Source organism: Onychostruthus taczanowskii, unplaced genomic scaffold, assembly GCF_017590055.1.
Source record: "Onychostruthus taczanowskii isolate IOZ18803 unplaced genomic scaffold, ASM1759005v1 scaffold77, whole genome shotgun sequence".
Lineage (NCBI taxonomy): Eukaryota > Metazoa > Chordata > Aves > Passeriformes > Passeridae > Onychostruthus > Onychostruthus taczanowskii.
The window spans coordinates 3786737-3802846 of NW_024505561.1; the positions used below are offsets into that span (position 1 = coordinate 3786737).

A 16110-nucleotide genomic window follows, 5' to 3' on the forward strand; every position below is an offset into this window, starting at 1 on the left:
AAAAACTGGTGAGTTACACAAGTTAACATAAAGGCATATGAGAGCCTAAAAGTGACCAATCAAACGCCATAGGTTTGCAAGACTGAGTCTCAAACCTCATTTATGCAAGAACACGCTGATAAATCTAGCATGGAAGTATTTGCTGAAAGCGTCTTTGAAACAAAATGTCAAGCTCCAGGTGAAACATCTGTGGAGTGTTTTATGAAAAAGAATTACTAGACTTCTGAAATACACGGATTTCACTTTGGGCATCATCTTAGCTTCTCACCTTAATGAAACACAGCGAAACACGAGCTCAACACAGACTGTAAAGCAGTTCACAAAAGAGGCATAGCTTTTAAGGCCAGAAAGACCACTGAAGAATCCATTATGACCTTAGTGTAAACCAGACCAAAGGACTTAATCCAGATACTCGGTGTTTTAGTCCAGTAATTTAGTTAGACAAAGCACACAGGCAGGCAAACAAGTTCCCACGTGGGAGGCGAAAACTGAAATTGCAGTTACTCTGCCTTAACTGCCTGCATACACACGTACCTTCTAGAACCTCTCAAGATACAGGAGAAAGTGTCGATGAAAAAATAACGGCACATCATCCCAGGATATGAGAGCTGTGAAAAAGTGAAAGCTTTCCAGAGATCTGTATTTGTATTCTGTTGTAGCCACTGCTATTTCTTTCCTAACAAGAAAAGGCAGAAGATGCAGAGACGCAGTCTCTCAACATGACAGAACCCTTTTAACACACTTCTCTCCTTCTCTTCCTTTTCCTTGGGTTCTCCTTTATCTGGTAAAGCAGAAACTAATAATCCGAAATCCAGTTCCAGCTCTTCTCTTCCTTGTCAGTGGATGTAGACAAAGCTTGTCTTGTTTTCTTTCAGAAACATGAACTAATTAGAACGATATTTCTAATTTCAGTGACTTTTCAAAAACAAAAGGCTTTTCTCTCAAATTCTCCTGTTTATTTGATGTACCAATTCCACATCTTATTCAACAGGGAAGAAATGTAAGCTACTGTGCTACAGGAAACTAACAGCAGCAGTGAGTGCTTTTCTCAGCTATCACATCAGAAGAGCACAAGATGCTGCCACTTGCAATTTACAAGACAGAAATACGTTTCAGAGAAAGACTGCTGTCTTCTCAGCTGTTACACCCTTGTTGTCACTGACAGCCTTCAGAAGACCCAAGAATCGAAGGGTTAAATAAATAAACACATGCAAACTTGCCCATGGCTCCTAGAGAAATGTCCAATGCCTTACCAATTTTAAGGCGCACCATTCAAGGCAGTGTTTCACTGTTGCTTTTTGGAGCTTGGTAAGAAATGGTCAACAGCTGCAAGGCAACCTGTTACTTTTGTTCAGTGCCGAGAAATACCACTCAAACTTGGAAGGCATTGAAGATGACATCATACATTCGAATTAGATTACAACACCTCTTTTGTTAGGTGTGAATGAGGCATTAGGGATCTGGAAATGTAGATAAAAAGCACCAGGAAATTCTAAATGTTAAGTGCTGCCACCCTTGAATAAGAGTTAAAGCTGCTGACAAAATATTTGGGAAAAGGCAATATTTTTATTATGTCAGTGTTTTTAATCACAGTTCCTATGGTCAGGCACTTGGATTAGCTGGTCCTCATAGGTCCCTTCCGACCAAAATACTATCTCTTCTTACTCTATTTCTATTCTATTTGCATTCTATGTTGTCAGAATTATAAGTCTTTCTTTTGGATCTTCTATAGACCATACATTTTGCATGGAGGAAGTTTTGCGGTAAATAATAATTTATTTTTCAGGTATCGACAGGTAAAGGTAGTTTCCAGCTTTTAACTCAGTAATGTATGTATTTTGATTAAGGTTTCAGGGTTGATTAGAGAAATTAAGATCTCTTGATCTCAGAAGGTTCGATGGCACATGCTCTGAGGTATTTGTAGTGAGGTTTGTGCACAGAGAGGCAGTGCTGTTGACAGAAGAGGAATTTGTCTTTTGGAGATTAAGCAAGGCAAAGGCTTGGACAAAAGAATATAGAGATTTCATATAAGTTTTTTTTTCCTCCTGTGATTAAAAACTAGATATAGCAGCATGATTCCTCAAGTAGCCTTAAAATGCTATTTGCTCAGAAGGTTTACTTTACAAATACATCCTAGTTTACTGCTCACTCCTGGGTCACTGAGAGAACTTCAAAGACCTGAAGGGTCTTCCCTGCATCACTCATTCGTGTGCACCACCCAGTCTTCTTGCCGGCAAGACATCGGATGAAAGACCGGAGAAGGCTCAAAGAGATGCACGCTGTAACCCTTCAGGCATGCAAATGTAAGGGGGTGATTTAAGAGCTGCTGTACGCAGACAGCTCTGCCGGCTCTAGGTGTGACAGCCTTTTGCTGTAACTCCAGATCTTCTCTGAGGGAACGCGGCCTCTGGAGGAGGCACGCACCCAGCCCTGCTCTCGGCTCCTTCCTTGTGATGTACTGAAGACTCCTGTGAGACAGAACCTGAAGCCCAGATTGCTGCTGCTGGTTAAACTTTACTGATGTGTTTGTCTAACGAGGACGAAAATAGAGTTTATGACAAAGTTATAACCATAAATGTGAATACAGTTCACACACGCCCTGTCCTTTGGTTTCTCTGGCACCTCAGACAAACACTTGGGACTCAGATGAGTGTGGAGGGACGTCTCCCTGCACATGAAGCACCGCTCTGTTCTCTGCTAGCTCCTGAAGCAGAAGAGCTGGGGTACCATTAATGCACAGCCCCTGAGGCAGTGTCCTGGTTCCTCCTGCAGGACCCGCCTACTTTCACAGCCTCACGACTGTCGGCGAGCAATTCCCTCTCCGAGGAAGGGCGGCAGGGCACGGCCCTCCTGCGGGGTGTCCCGCTGGCCGCCTACGCCCGATGTTCCCCACAATCCACAGGAAGGGACAGGGACCCTCGTGGCCTCCCCGCTCTCCCTGCCCCGGGGCTGCAGCCGGGTTTAACCCTTCCCGTACACCGCGGCCACCTGGGCGCTGCTCGTCCCTTCTGGTGCCCGGGAGGAGGAGGTAGAGGAGAATGGGGATGCCTGGAGCCCCCCACGGTACCTCAGCGGCGCAGGGCGGTGGTCGCCGCGCCTCCGCCTCTCTCCGGCTCGGGCTGCCCGGCTACCACGGCCGGGGCGGGCACCCCGCTGGCTGCGCCGTGGGCAGCGCTGATCCGAGCGGCCGCCGCCGCCCGCGAACGCTGGAGGGGGCTCTCGGCCGCCTCCTCCCGCCGGCGGCTCCCCCTCCGGGAGGGGGCAGGGTTAGGGGAGGGAGGTGCAGCCGCGGCAGAGCGGCGGCGAGCGGCGTCCAGTTCCCGCTCCCCCGGTCCGCGGGCGGCAGCAAGACCGGCCCCTCCGCCGCCGCCTGCCTCCCTTCTCCTCGGCGCCGGCCCGGTGGGCTCCCCCCGCTGCCAAGCCGGACATGGCGACCCTGCTCCTGCGAGCCCCTCGCTGTCCTCCTCTCCCCGCCGCCGCCGCCGCTCTTGCCGCCGCCGTCTCCTCCTCCTCCCCGCGGAGCTTTTAATGGCTCGGACCTCCGGCGGCCAAGCGCGACTGCCCCTGCACCAGCCGCAGCGAGGAGAGCCGGCGGGAGCCCGCGCCGCCCCAGCCCCGCGCACGGTAAGGGCGGCACGGCAAACAATGGGGCCGGGCGGGAGCGGCAGCGGGTGGCGCCCGCCCAGCCGGGCACCGCGGCCGGGGCTGGGCGGCCCCGAGCGCCGCCCCCGGCACCGCCGCCCCCTCCCCGGGCGGTGACAGCCCGCAGGACACCCCGCTCGGCCCCATGTAATCCCATTACCGCGGGTAATCCGCGGGCAGGCTCCGCGCAGAGCGGCGCCCGGACCGCTCGCCCTTCCCCGCGTCCCCGGGCTACCGCGGCCGGGCGCAGTCCGGGCGGCGGCGAGGGCGGCAGCGCGGCTCCGTGTTTTTTGTTTCGTCCCGGGCTGGGACCCGGCCCCCGGTCCCGGCGGCGGGGCGGGAGCCCTGGAAGAACGTGCGGTGCCGGACGGAGTTGTGAGGGCGGCCCGGGGAAGGGTTTAGCCCAGCCGGCAGCCGGCGGGGAGGTGCCGCTCCGGGGGGCGTGCGAGGGCAGCGCCTCCCTCCCGCCTCGGTTCGGGGCGGCCCGGCGGCGACGGGATGGGACGGGACGGGCTCCCGCTCGCTCCTGGCCAGGGCCACCACCCCGGGTTTCCTGAGTGGCTGTAGCGGCTGCAGCCGCCGGTTCTCCCTCCCTCCCTCCCTCCCTCACACGGAGGGGTGCGCAGAGGTGTCTCCAGCCTGGTGCCCTCGGCACGTCTGCCATCACCTTGCCCGTGTCCAGGCTGGCCAGTTCGCCGGTTTCAGACCGAACGTTGCCTTCTTTTCGTTATGCTCAGCCTCAGCCGGGAACCGCTGGGCAAAGTTTAGCGTAAACTGCAGTTTATTTCCAGAGCGGAGCTCATGTGCGGTAGGCCTAATTAGCTTTTGTGATACGGCTGCTTTCTCTCCTCTTAAAGCACGCGTAAACTCCGTGGAGTTGATTTAAAGTTGCCGGATTTGCTTGATTGCCGGCATGAAATTACTGTGTAGCGTACCTTTTTCGGTCACAGCCTTCTTACTTGGGTTACCTTCAAAGAGATCTGTCCCTCGAGAGTGGAAAGGTGATTGCTCTAAAAGAACAGCATCGATCAGCTGTTCTGTTACTCATATCTCTCAGAAACCTTGACTCCTGCTCCACATTGCTTCCAATTCACAGCTAGCAGCTGATGTTGGAATCAAGCCAAGAAAAATAAAATTCTGGAGGAGGTCACTTAAGAAAAGCCCCAGAAGTTCTCTTTGAATTAAGATACCTCTTTCCTCTACTTTTGCATGTTATGCAAGAATTGTGGTATCTAGCTAACTGGTGGATCTGAGCCTTTTAGAAATGCTCCTGCTTCCCAGGAAAGTCCGGAATCCTCTTAGCTGTGCCTCACGTGTCTGACCTGCCGGGGTCTGGGAGCTCGGGGCCGGCTGACAGGACGGGACAGGGCAGGACGGGAGCTGTGTGTGCAGAGCTCCCTGCGATGCTGCTGCTCACCCTGCCGCGCACACCAAGCGAGGACCGGCCTCCTGCTGAGGCCGAGGGAGAGCTGCTCATTTTTCCCCTTTTGCCCTGGCCTTCTCCAGTGTCAGAAGTGTCGGTGCTCAGCAAAGGGTAACAACTCTTGTGGCTCAGGAGTCCCGCCAAATGTTTGTGCTTTCCAATTCAGAACTTCATTCTCTTAGATACGGTTTTGCTCCAGGATTTGGCAGACTCGCCTTTCCTTTGCAAATAACAAAGATGAGGGGTTATATGTAATATATTGAATTACGATGGCTATTTTTGAAAGCTTAGACGTGGCTGTATCGGTCCAAACATGGTGCAAATTCTTTTATCCCTATGGAATTAAGTTCAAATGTAGAACTGCAGATCCCTGTGGAAGAGGTAGTTGGCAGTAGGGCCAGTTTGTCATCATGGGAAGGGGTAGAAAGCTGTATTTCTCAGCTTGGTTTTTTTTTGCACTATCTTGTGCAGTGAATTAAATTACTGTTTTTCTGCAAAAACGACACAGAACAAACCAAACGTACCAGGAAAGGGGGCAAAATATTCAACAAACAGCAACCCAGAACTTGAAAAAGTCAAAAGTTGGTATAAGATTGAATATGTAATATCCAAGCTTGACTTTTATTTAATGGCTGGACTTCAAATTGGATTTTTTCCTTTTTTTTCCCCCTCAGGTTGACAGAGTTCATTAGTCATTTTGTAATCAATATCTTTAAGCATGCTACTTGTAACCAAACTTTTTGAAATGAAATTGTGGAAGATAAATGACCTGAGGGGAATCACCACTTAAATGTGATGATTTGAAACAGGAAAAAGAAAAACTTGCCCTATGAGATGTATTTCTGCGTTAAAATTCAGATAAAGAAATCTGAATTTATAGAGTTACTCAGTAAATTTTCCCTGTTGATTTTTAGATTAATTAAACTCTAGTAAAAAATCCAAACTTCCACTTAAAAAATTCATGTATGATGATAATTAGCAGCTCTTCTAAAAAGAAAATATATAAAAAAATTTGACATTGATGAATATGAGGCTGCCAGTTCTGGCAGCTTTTTAGATAATGTATGCTTTGTGATGGCGCTATGCAAAAGAAATGCTTCTCTGGTTTGAAATATCCTTACATTAAGTCTTTACTTGCTCTTGGGCATGCCTTTCTTAAAGAGACTGACTGCTGTGGAGACTCCGAAACTGCGATGAGTTAGGGCATGAGGTGGGGAAGGTGCTCCACAGGAGCGTATGGTTTCCATAGTGTTTGCAGGGACAAGTAGGTTGTTGGGCAGAGAAATCCCAGGGCTAAGGAATCAAGTGCTCATCGCCAGCTGAGCTCGTCCCCTCAGGTTTTACAAGGTAAAAGAGAGCAATGTTGGCTGTTCCTTGCTTGTTAGTGGTTGTCGTTCCCTCTTTCCTGAGACTGGAATCTGAAGTGCAGGGCAGTGCTCTGACCTTGGCCTCTCCTCTGCTCCATTTGGGGAAAAGCAGATCTGCATCTTGCTGACTGCAGCGGGGATCTGGATCCAGAACTTCCAGAGGATTGACTCAACTCATCTTTTTAAGCTTACGTTCATATTTAGGAAGTATTTTATGTAACTGTAGGATTGGGTTACAAGCCCTGATTATATACAAAATGAAGCTCTTAGTGGATGCTTTCAGCAGCTAAACCCCTGTGTTATTAATCTTGGTTAAATTCTAGTGCTGAATCAATGTATTAGCATTGTACTTTTCGTGCTGCACTGTTAGCTTTAGGGACTAAACTTACTGGGTTTGGTTTCTGGTTTGATTTTATTCCCCCAACTGTTTTATCATGGTTCTTGTCTGTGCCAGTGCCCTTATTTTATATTGGCTTTTTTAGAAAAGTATGATAAAAATGCTGTTTATTGAATTTGGGTCCACCAACTAGTTCTGCTTTTTCTGTTTCTTCTTTTAGAAATTGGCATGTTTATCTTAAAAGGCCCTTTCCAGCCTCAATTTCTTGACTTTGAAAGGTTGCAGTTTGTGTATTTTCTTTCTTTATATTTTTCCTTTTTTTTGTGTACTTTTTTGACTGGCTGAGTAGATGGTGAACATGTAGATGGACCACTGAACTCGGGCATAAAGGAACGGCTTGTTTTTCTGGTTGTAAAGGCACAGAAGACTAATTACAGAGGTATAAAAGGTCATCAGGCTCAAGTCAGCTTTGAATTTGTGCAAAATGTCAGTAAATTTGGCCTGCAGAAATGTAGGCAAATCAGACAGTTAGATCAGTCTTTGTGGATTGTGGGCACTATCTTCTTTGTCATCAATTACAGCATGATGAGCTTTCTGACCTTGTCTGTAATGAAATAGACTTGATTAAATGTTATGAGAAAGGAAAATATGATATGCCTTTTGGGGGATTTGAGAAGCAGGGATGATCCTTAGCAACTACATTTCTTTTTCATTTATTCTGGAAATATAAATGGAGGAAATTGTTCCTCATGCTTGGTTGTCAAAAAGGACTTAAAGAGAAGAAAGAATGGTGTCTCTGTTAGCTGGTACTCAAATAAAATGAAGCTTTGTTGGTGAAGTTCAGGAAGGTGCTAAAGTTCTGTTTTCTGTTGATTTCGTGTGGGAGATGATTTTTGTAGTGTGCCCTTCAGTACTACAGAGTGAAGTCTGTACAGCAGAATCTGGTTTTGTATCACTGTAAAATACAGAGAAAAAGAACTTTCTCAAGCCATGAAATCTAGATACTCAGGCTGACAGGAGAAGATTTTTGTACAATACTAGTTTGTTACTAGGTATGATGAAAACTGGGGGATTGGGTGATATTTTGGTGTAAGGCAGGTGTGGTGTTTGCAGACAACACTTTCTCTCACAGGTTATAAGTTGGGTGTAGTGGTAAAAGCCCCCTGGAAAGTGGGAGGCTGTGTCTCTGAGACACTGCTTCTCTTACTGGTGCTGCCTTGCCTATGCTCTGCTCTGTTGCTTACCATTAAAATCAGGTTTTTGTGTCAGCACTGGAGGTTGCTGACCCATGGCACAAGGTTTATCAAATGAGTAGCAATGTTAACAATAACTTCAATCCCCATTTCCTTCCAAATATGCTGTCCTGGGGTGGGGAGAAATTAATGGTTTGGACCTTGCAGGGTGACTGAATTTGCCATAATGGAAGTATGTTAAGAAGCTATTACACTCCCATTTGACATGTGATCCTGCTGTCTTGTAAGGCTCTAAATTGCTGTTTCAACTTCTCTCCCTTGTTAGGGGTAACAGAAGTGAAAAGTTGTGCAACCAAGGGGGACCTTCCCCATCTCTCTTAGGTATAGGTCTCCCCTGAGCATCTATTTCTATAACACCAGGTATTGAGGTGTTTAATACACAAAATATTACAGAAATCCAGCAGCAGGAGATGTGTCACATGGCCAGTTTTCTCTAAGGAAAAGCTGTGACTTTCTGAGCAGAGATACCAGTACCAAGCCATCCTTGTTTGAAACAACTGTGCTTGAGCTCGGGCTCTGTGCTCTGTGTACGGAGGGAATATGGCATCGCTGCCTCAGGGACAAGCTGCTCGGGCACCTGGGCTGTCTTGCACAAAACATTGCTGGGGAAGAACACACATTTTTGCTGGTCAAAAGATGACTTACTGGTAAACTGGAAACCCTAGCAGTAACAGGAGGGAGGTGGTATTGTTGGATGCTCCTTTTTCTGCTCTGGGGCTGCTGCTTCTGCTGGCCACCACTGGCCGTTCTGCATATTTCATGCCTGATTATTGCAGGCCCAGTAGTTTGATCGCTGGTCACTAATAATTCTGATGACTCCTTAATCAAGGACCTTTATTTTCAGTCACCTGCACCACAGACATGGGTCAAGAAAACATTTGTCAGTGTATCCTGACAGCACAAAGGGCTATCTGCTCAGTAACCTGAGTGCATTTAATTGGCTCTTTCTGTGCCACATTGGGCATTTTTCTGTTGGTTACGCTCTTTCAAATAATTTATTTCTGTGCCTGGATTAAGAACCTGAGCTGCAGATGTTATGTGCTCACTCTTTCAACCTCTGAGTGTTATTTTTGGATGTGTCCCAGCCTCTGTCTCTCCACTGCACAATACTAAAGGTGTTCTGCAGGGACCTTTGCTAGCCTGGCAGTGGAGCACCGGCAGGCTGCTCATTAGTCTTTTATGTCTCTCCTTATCAGTTTTACTGAGAAACTCCCTATCGCTTTGGTTGCACATGTTAGAATAATTAGGCTTCCTGTTCAGCAGGTTTGTGTGGCATTGATTTTGGCCTGAAAGTTCAGAGGAGGAGAAGGATACCATTAAATTATATGAAATAGCAAGTATGTCTTCCATGGTTGCCTTTTTCATTATGAGTTGGGTTAAAAACATATTATTGCACAAAGAGAGGCAGAAATCCTAAGCAGACTTTAATGCTACTTAAAAAGGAGGCGGTTTCCCTTGCATTAATAAATAAATGAACATAAATCTTAAATTTCTTAGAGGAAAAGAGGATGTGATGATTTCACTGTTCAACTGGAAGAGAGCTTCACATAATTTGGAGGCTCTGGGATCACAGCAGGTATCAGACAGACTTGGAGCATTTCCCTGGCCACCCTGGTCTTCCTATGATTATGAGAAGGGAGGATGGGATGTTGTTTGGGGATTAAGTTTTTTTTTTCCCTGTCCATCTTTCTTGTATTTCCAATTATTCTGGAGTTTGCTGTTGCTTGTGGCTTACCATCAAAGTGAACTTAAGTTGATTTGGTTTCATTTCGTTAATTCTCTACAGTCTTATGATTGCAGTAACAGTGATTACAACTGAAAAGTCTCTGGCCGGCTACTGCTCTGTATAATAGCAGTGTCTTTTTCAGATTAAAGAAAAGTAGGATTTGTTTAGTTTGTCCTGCCTGAGATTATTTTCTCAAACATTCATGCTAAAAAGGAAGGTAAAGCTTTTGTAAAAGTAAGAATCTACAGAAATTGTGTTGGTTTTTATTTTCTTTTTTTCCTCAGGAGTTTCCTATTTTCCAGGAAATGGTTAGTGTTCAGGCTCTTAAAAATACAGAAAATATTAAAGGGAGAAATGGAAAGGGGGTATTCAGTTGCTGTACCTTTTAGAAAATGAAGCGTGTGTATAATTTTATGAACTAAATAGTCCCCGTGCATTTTAGAAGTTAAACTTTGCGTGAATCTCTGAGATTAGCCTCCTTGGCTAATATTCATTCTTTTCCATTTGAAGACCTCAGCTCCTATCTTACCATGGTGGGAATTCCTCCTGAAAATCTGTTTTACGCTGTGTTTGTAAGACCTAAAGCCATTGTGTTTGCCTTTAAGACATTAAACATTCAATAGTGCTTTTTAAACAGAGGCATCAGTTGGTGCATGTGTGAAGATCAACACTATGGTTATGCCATTGTAGCCTGTGTTGTTCATTAGCCATTTTGGCTGAATTGATTGGTATAATGTGGAAAATAACATTGTTTAATGTTTTGGTGCAGTGTGCCATTTTCCCCTCCTGTGTCCTTTGAAATGTTGATCTTAATTTTCAGCACTATGAAAGAGAAAATACTAGATACCACTAAAAAAGAAACATAAAATGAGCAAAAAGGAAAGTGTATCTACAATGTGATGTCAATAAATATTAAACTTGAAGCTAGGAGAAAATACCTTCAAAATATCTCAATAGCAAATAAATAAAAGAAAGACAAAGCAGATGGTGTGATACTATTGCAGTGGAGAGAAGGGCAAGTGACTCTACCATTTGAATGTAAAAAATGCTTTAAAAGGCATTCTAATTAAGTGCTGCTCACAGCTCTGCTTTTAATAGTAATATTTGAATATTGAGATAGGTCACAAATGGCACAATTCCGACGGTATAGGATCCATTTGCCTAAAACGTGAGTCAAAAGTGAACCTCAGTTTTTTCTTTGGTATAGGATCCGTTTGCCTAAAACATGTGAGTCAAAAGTGAACCTCAGTTTTTTCTTCCACGCTGTTCACAATTAAGGCTTGAACGGCAGTGCTGGGCCCTTGTTTCTGAGTGTTCTCTCTCTGTACCTCAATAAACAGGTGGGCAGCTGCAGCCATGCCAGGCAGACAGTGAAGCTTAATTAAACAGTGAGTGGTGGGTAGAGGAGAGACTCGGATCCCTGCAGCTGCTCATGGACATCACCGGTGTTGCCCGTCAGCTGTCCCTGCTGCACGCGTGTGGCTGGGTGGCCACACAGGTCCTGCCCGGAGCTAATGCAGCCTCCTGCCATCTAATTAGCAAATTAGTAAATAGGACAGTGTCAGGAGAGGGGTCTGGCAGGACAGGGAGTGTGTTGGAGCCAGCCACGCTGGCTTTGCACCCCACGGGGGCTGAGGGAAGAGCGTCACTTTTGTGGAAACCAGTGGTTGTTACTGGCTCTGTCGGTCACCACGCGTGAGCGCTTTTACGTGGTGGCTCTTGGGGCAGGAAATAAACGTGGCACTAAAGAAGCCTGTTCAGAAAGTGAAATCTTCATCAAAAACCTTGCCTATATTGACACCAAGTGCAATTTCCCACAGTTATCTGGGAATGCTTCCTGGAGCCGTGAAGTAGTGTGGCTTTATCTAATGAAGTGCCGAAGTGATGATGCTGGAGTTGGATTTCTGCATGATTTTTAACTCCAGCTGTCCAGCTTTTTAAATGCAAATCAAGGAGTATTTCACATTCTGAACCAAAAAATTATCCACTGGGCAATGCCATGGACTCAAGCATTTGTCCCTTAATTTTGTGTGCAGTGTGTGACACTGAGGCACCGGAGGAATCACAGAGGAGCAGTTTCTGCTTGTAATAACGCTTCAAGGATCATTTGAAGCAATGAACAAGCAAATAACACTTGATGGTAGCTCTCTGCTTGAGAAAACCCAACACAGGGAAGCCATTCCTGTCTTCCTGAATGAAGAGAATGTACATGATGGAGGCGAGCTAGGGACTAATGGCAGCATGCTGCAAGTGTATGACTGAAAAACTAGATCACCGTTGTGATGGAGTAGGGTGTGTGTATGTTATTCTACAATTGATGGGAAGAGGGAACTCAGAAGAATTTTCTTTTTCTGGAACCAAGATATGTAGCCTTTTCATTTTCTCTGCTTTAAAAAAACCCTAACAACCCAACAGTCTATATTTTCTTTTCTTCAAGAAAATTCAGACATACATCTGAAAGCATTAAAACTGAAGACAAAATTATTCTTAATTGGTTATTTGCTAGGGTTGCTTTGACTCCCTTAAATCTGTTACTGGAATTTCTTTGGGCAGTAGATAAAACTATTAAATTTTCTTTCAAAGTTACTTTCCTCAAAAGTGAGAATAATGTTTGAACATATGTGCATTATATTATTATTTGAAATATTTAAAGCAGAAAATAGGTGATATTAATAATGAGAACAGCCAATACACAGAGAAAGAATAACCTATGAAAAGTTGGAGTAGTTAGCTGTAGAGTTAAGTGAGCTGTTTGAGCATGATGTACCACAATGCATGGATATAAGTAACAGAACTACATTTTTTCCCTTCCTGTGTCATGTAAAGAAAATAACAGAGAGCTAGGTATGCCTCTTCATCTTTGTATCTGAATTTTCTGCATGATCAGTGTGATATGAGGATATTTAGAACTGCAGGGTGAGACAATGTCTGTCTGTCAAGAAAGCTCAAAACATTTAATTCTGGTGTAAATATCATTCAATAGAAAAAAAAAATCCTGAGGAAGGGTCTGTATTGTACTTTTCTGCCTGCTTCTGTCAAAACAAAATGCCTCCTCTAACCCGAACAAAGTTCTTTCCACTTAAAAGCACACCAGGATTGGAACTGATGCTTGGATGTAAGCCATGAAGGGAAAATGGTAGCTGTACATCTAAAAAAATGTCTACAGAAAAATGTGAAATGTGTCTAGAAGTTTTAAAGCCCTGTGTCTGTGGCAGTTTTTGGGCTAACCTCAGAGATGAAAGAATTTCAGAAAAAAAAGGTGATCTGAGAATGGTTCCATCTTGGCAAGGAAAATGTGATTTGGAGACATGGAAGAGAAAATTAATCAGAATAATAGCTCTAGCTCTTACAAGGAGATTGAGTCTCTTAATGAAATTAATATCTGAAAATTAGTTATGAAACCAACCTAATTTTATATGTATGTATGTATGTATGTATGTATCTCAGGACCTAAGAGAATGTTTTAAAATCAGCAAGTTACTCCAGGATTATTCTGCAGAGGAGCTTCCAGGAATGGACTAAGAATATCTGCTTTTGTTTTCTCATGGAATATTTGTATCACAGTAAGCAAACCCACTTCACTAGTGTGCGAATGTGTCCTGTTGCAATCAGGTGACAGTTTGGTTCAACTCAGAAGAGTCTGAAATGCCCGAGAGCTGGATTGTATTGAATCAGCTGGGTAGAAGTTCCTGTAAGTCTTTTGGCAGTGACTAACTTTCGTGAAATAAAATATGCTGCAGCAATTTCTGGTTTGTATGTATGTATGTTCACCAATGAGTGAGTTTATTTTAAGCATTAACTTGCTTGTTTATGGAAAACCCTGGAATAGCTTGGTTTTTTTTCACTAAACATCCAGGTTAAATTTAATTGCAGTTTTGTCAGAAGGACAAGCTAGTCTGGTTGCTTTTGAATGTGTTTAAAGAAAGTTTCATAACTCCTTCTTTGGTATTCCTCCAGTAAGGCCTGATCCTTTTTTTATCTACAAAGTTTAAAGCTTGAGGGAACAATAAAGACTCAAATCAATTGGAAGTAATTGCAACTAGATCATCAGCATAGTTTTGTTTAATTTACAGTGTTTATTTAGTGCTCTCCTGTTGAGGAAGTTTAATCAAATTGCTCGTGCTCTAGAGGACTACGGGGAGCAATAGCAACGGCCCAGGTGCTTGTTTTCAGGGTTGTATCTTATCTATATCTATAGAAATAAAAATATGTATATACACACCCACACATATATATTTGTGTTTGAGAAACAAAGATTTTTAATATCTGGTGCAGTGGCTGGAGTGTTTCTTCTGTAGCTGATCATGGGGACACAGGGGTCCCACTTGGCTGTTTGCTTTCCCAGTGGTGCCAGTCTTGTTTTCCATAGATGCTCTCAAAACACTGAGAGAGGAGCTCTGCTTTTAATTTAAAGTTGCACAACAACATAGGTGAAAAGAGTAAATACAGTGAATAAGACTGGGTTAGTAGCATGTCCCTGCTATTTTGGAATAGGCTTTGCAATAGCCTTTAGAAGCTCTTGGCTCTGTGTTTATTATTTGTACTTCTTGTTTAATTGTGCTGTGTACTCATCTGCCCTCCTTGAGAGCTGCAGTGTGCCTGGTGCAGTATTTCACTGTGCAGGGCTAGAATCCTTAACCCTCACGTTTGAGAGTGTCTGTGCAATGGGACAGCTTCAGACTGTCTTCTTCAGGGAATAACATGTGATGGGTACAGTTGAAAAGCAAAAGTCTTGACCTTTGAACGCATGGAATGTCATGGGGGATTATCCTTACCCAGTATGCAATTAGTTCGTGTTAGAGGGAAAAACACTAACCCACTTCTTTGTGCCAGTTTCTTTTGTCCACCCTTTAGTTCCCTTCTTCCCCCTCCTTGAAATTCCATATGCATAGACTCTTAGTGTTTTAGCAGGATTTTTTCAGGTTCATTAATAAGGCTGAATTTCTCTCAGGGTAAAAGAAAAACCTGATGTAAACTGAGGTTCTGGGATTCTATTTCTGTATGACATGTGTGCTGCTGTTGGCATACCGGGAAGAACAATTCCTCCTGTGTTAGTTTTAATAACAGTTTATGAAAAAAAACCCAACCAAAATAAACCGTACTGTTGCTGTTGTAAGGCTGATTAGGGAAATGTATTTGATCACTAGAAATTAATGAATCTATGGTTTTTCTACTATAGATAGAGGGGAAAAAGTTTGCCATCTGAATAATTACATTAAGGAAGGCTGGATGTTACTGATGCTACCTTTTTCAGGTTTTCAGGTGTTAAGGGTTATTTGGTTTTCTCCAAACCTGGCTATATTGATTATTTGTTCAGTAGTAACTCTTTTCCTTCTTGAATTCTATTCATATTTTAATTTCTCAACTCCTTTTTTTTTAATCCAGTAAATACTATCTGTGATAGCATTTCATCATATTTATCCTTAATATCCGTAGTATTCATCGTTTCCATTGATAAAGTAAGTGTACTGGAAGGACACACTGGTATATTTTTTAAGTTTCAGTAAGCTTATAGCCAAAACTTCTTCTGACATGGAGTCCTGGAACTTGTAAGCAGTTTGTTTAGATCTTCAACAAAAGTGTAAGCATGTAAGTTTTGAGTAATACTCTTTTTCCATTAGTCCTACAGCTTTCTTAACAATGAGGAAGGAATGTACATACTTCCTCAGGCTCATCTGGCTTTTTGATGGCCCAATAAAACTTGAGGGTTTTTGGCATGAAGCTTTTAAATGTAACAGATCTCGTATGTGATTGGTATAATTTAGACCACAAATGGCAAGCCCAGATTTGGACAGTTATCTTAATGGATGTTTTAAAGGCTTTTTTGCTCCCCTGTGGCTGAATACAGTCAGTTAAAAATGTTCGTTGTGATCATCACAAGATTCAAACTTAATGTTTTTAAAAAATTCTGTTCTTTGTTGTGCCAGTTCTACTACATATGCTTTGTTCTGTATGTATGATAAAAATGCAGTGATTTTGAGACAGTTATCAACTATTAAAAGTCATTAATATGACTATTAATGATCTGATCAGTCATTAATATGACTATTAATGATCTGATTTATTTAGATATTTATTTTATTCAGTAGGGTTTTTTCCCATAAAGAGAAATAATATTTTTTTATTTTCCCTATGGATTTACAACTCAATATCTTTTTCTGTCATTTAACATGAGACACTTTGATCAGTAAACACCTTTTACTCTGTAATGGACAGTCCCTTACATTCTGAATGGTAATTACCCTTGATATTACATGCTTAATTTTTTTCAGTGATCTGTAGTATGAGCTTTGTGATGATTCCATGCCCGCAGAGCTGTACTTTCAGTCATTGACTAAAGGATAAGTTTTAGGTAACTACGG

The 16110-nt window shown here is 43.6% G+C and overlaps 1 protein-coding gene across 5 annotated transcripts in view; it reads left to right on the forward strand.

Moving 5' to 3' along the window:
• The first annotated feature begins 3253 nt into the window (after nucleotides 1-3253).
• FARP1 (FERM, ARH/RhoGEF and pleckstrin domain protein 1) overlaps nucleotides 3254-16110 on the forward strand; it is a 201328-nt gene continuing 188471 nt past the window's right edge. For 2 of the 5 annotated variants that reach the window (XR_005954037.1, XM_041423353.1), the window contains exon 1: nucleotides 3254-3624. The gene's annotated coding sequence lies outside the window, so the exon portion shown is untranslated. The remainder of the gene's footprint in view (nucleotides 3625-16110) is intronic. The other 3 variants (XM_041423349.1, XM_041423351.1, XM_041423350.1) reach the window with 2 other exon arrangements.